The sequence below is a fragment of the Mandrillus leucophaeus genome, unplaced genomic scaffold (assembly GCF_000951045.1).
Source record: "Mandrillus leucophaeus isolate KB7577 unplaced genomic scaffold, Mleu.le_1.0 Scaffold168, whole genome shotgun sequence".
In the NCBI taxonomy this organism is placed as follows: domain Eukaryota; kingdom Metazoa; phylum Chordata; class Mammalia; order Primates; family Cercopithecidae; genus Mandrillus; species Mandrillus leucophaeus.
The window spans coordinates 15,858-19,292 of record NW_012101676.1 but is presented as its reverse complement, the minus strand read 5'-3'; the positions used below and the strand labels follow the sequence as shown (position 1 = coordinate 19,292).

General features: G+C 37.6%; 1 pseudogene across 1 annotated transcript in view; it reads left to right on the top strand.

Moving 5' to 3' along the window:
- The window catches only part of LOC105537035, a 10,163-nt pseudogene that overhangs the window by 910 nt on the left and 5,818 nt on the right, over positions 1 to 3,435 (top strand). The window lies entirely within an intron of this gene.

The following is a 3,435-nucleotide window of genomic DNA, read 5'->3' as shown; positions in this document are numbered from 1 at the left end:
GGTGGCAGGGGCTCAGCTTGGTTGTATACATTTTAGGGAGACATGACACATCAATCAATATGTGTAAGATGTACATTGGTTCAGTCCAGAAAATTCAGAAGGCCAGACAGGGGGTTTCCAGGTCATAGGTTGGTAAGAGACAAATGGTTTCATCCTTTTGCGTTGCTGATTACTCTCTCCAAATGAGGCAATCAAACATGCCTTTATCTCAGTGAGCAGACGGGTGATTTTGGATAGAATGGGAGGCAGATTTGCCCTCAGCAGTTCCCAGCTTGACTTTTCCCTTTAGTTTAGTGATTTTGGGTCCCCAAGATGGATTTTCCCTTCACAGGGTCTAACATGTTTTCGTATGAGCATTAATTATTCATTGTGCATTTTATTATACAAATAAGGCACAGATTTTTTAAAAATCATCAACTTCGTGGCTAGCTATATAGACATAATTACACAGAAGCTCAACTAAATTTGCAAACATTCCAGAGTTTGGGTTTCCAATAATTCTTTGTGATTCTTTAAAAGGGAAAAGTATTTTTTTCCCACAAAACATAGCAACATCTAAAATCACCTGTAGAATGTCCTGCCATTTTTGTTTCTCTAGTTTCCTCATTTTCTGCAAAGCCTCACTGAGGAAATTGATTTTGAATATCCTTTTACACTCTTCTGTTTTAAAAAGCATTGTGGTAAAACATTGAATCATCATGGTCATAAGTTCTCTCCACATTCTTTCTTTCTTTGAATATTTTTTCCCAGTGCCTAATATTTGATTCTGTTGTATTATAGCTAAAAGGTAGGCATGGGCACAAAATAAAGACAAGAAGTCTTTGGAATAAGTGATCCCATCACAATGAATCAATTTTACATTAGAACATGTTTTTACAAAGTCACTCTTTTGAAAATATTTAGCCATGAATTGAAACAGAGTCTGTAAGGTTATTTTTTTTACAGGTCTAAGGCAAACAGCATTTTAGAGAATGAACCCAGGACATAACCACAGCACAAGAAAAAAAGATGATAATTAAGTTTACACATATGTGTGACTACTGTAACAGAAAACATGTAAAGAGCATTTATTTTGATTTATATATCAGTCTGCACTGTTTAATTTTTTGTATCATAAATGCTCTTATTAAAAAAAGGACTAGTTAACAGTGCCAATTACTAGAAATTCATGGTATAAATAATTAAACAAAGAAGTGTTCAAAAAATATAACAGTGTTTTAAATAAAGTTTTATTTTAAATCATTTTTTTACTCACACAGAAATTGACAGAAAAAAAAAATGCAGAGATTTCCCATGTAGCTGCAACCTAGTTTTGGCTCTTATTAACATCTTCTATCTGTGTGTCTCACATGGCTTATTAATATCTTATATAATTTGTCATAGTTAATGAACCCATACTGATAGACTATTATTAACTAAAGTTCATATTTCATCTGGATTCCCTTGGTTCTGTCTTACTCTGACCCAGGATCCCATCCAGGATCCCGCATGACACGTAGTCATCACATCCCTGTGGGCTCTTCCTGGCTGTGACAGTGTGTCAGGCTTTCCATGTCATGCTGACCTTGATAGTACTGAGGAGGATTGGTCAGGAATTTTGTAGAATGTCCCCCATTGTCACTGCATGTTCTCAAGGTGAACTGTCACCTTTGATGTTCACTTGGATCATTTGGCAGAGCTACTGTTTGTCAGGTTTCTCCACTTTGAAGTTATTTTTCCTCCTTGCCCATACTGCATGTGTTCTTTTGGAGCAAGTCACTGCGGAGCCCACACTTACGGAGTGAGGAGTTGGCCCCACCTTCTTGATGGCTGAGTGTCTACATAAATTATTTGGAATTCTTTTGCAAAGGAGATTTCTATGCAACTCCATTTGCTTATTCACCTGTGTATACAAATACAGACAGCTAGATAATTACTTTCAGCTTTAGTTATTATTCAACACTACAATTCATTCCTGTGTTGGCCATCAGTAGCTGTTTTTATTGGCTATTATTTTTCATTGATATATATATATTTTTTTAGTACTTACTTACTTTCTGATACTTTAAGATTATCCTGGCTCCTATATTTACTGTCCCAGTTCTAGTATCAGACATTTCTTCAAAGAGCCTGATTCCTTTCAGAATGATAGGAAAACTTACATCTGGCTGCCGAATGAGCACATTGTTGAATGAGCACTTGTCCCTCATTAGCAATGCTAGGACGTTTATGTGTGTGTCTAACTTACCTATACACACCTAATTATAAAGTTTTCTATGTAGAACTGTGTGTATCTATATTAAACTAAACATAAGTTTACGTTGATGTCTCCATCTCTGATCTACTATCACATGAATCATTCTAGCCTTCTCCCCTTGCTAATTTGTAACCTCCCACTTCAACAGTGAGAGACCTGGTTCCTACCATCTGCGACTTATGTAAGTCATTGTTTTATTCCAGATATACATAGTGTGGTTTTACAATTGTTCACAATTGCTTCTGTTGGAAAGAACTTTATAAAATGGAATCCAGTGATGAAGTATAGTTCATTTGCCTTCAGCATACGGATTCTATTCATTTTCAAAGTGACTTAGGTCAACACCATTTTCCCTACACCTTCAGTGAGTTTTTTCCTACATTTGTGTCTTAGTCTGTTTTATGCTCCTGTAACAGAATACCTGAGGCTGGGTAATTTGCAAGTAAAAAAGGTCCTTTTGGCTCACAATGCTGGTGGCTGGAATGTCTGAGATTGGGCAGTTGCATCTGGTGGAGTCTCAGTCTTTTTCACCTCATGGTGGAAAGTGGAACGGGAGCAAGGGGTGCACCAGAGATCACATAGCAAGAGCGAAAGCAAGAAGGAAGCCAAGCAACCCAGACTCTTGTTAACTACCTACTCCTGCAGGAATTAATCCATTCCTGTGAGAGTAGAACTCACTCACCCCCATGGAGGACATTAACCTATTCATGAGGGATCTGTCCCCATGACCCAAACACGTTCCACTGGGCCCCACCGCCCCACACTGCCACATTGGGGGTCAAATTTCAACACGAGTTTTTGCAGGGACAAACCACATCCAAACCATAGTAATTTGTAGCATAGTTAAATTCTTTTTCACATGATATATTCTGTCCTTGGATACTCCACATCCTGAGTAATTTTATTTAATTTGAATAGAGTTTGATTTATCCATTTGGTTGTAAAATTCTGCATATTTTGACCAATGCATAGTGGCAGGTACCCACTATTAAAGTATCATACGGAATGCTTCAAACCCCCACCCCATGGAGCCAATGGCTTCCCATCTGTGTAGTTTGCTTTCTGCAGTCTCATTAAATGAGGTCACACTGTGTGTATTCTCCTCAGACTGTCTTCTTCCACTTAGCAATGTGCATACAAGATTCACTCATGTCTTTGTGTGAGTTGATAGCTTGTTCCTTTCTATGGCTAAATAGTAT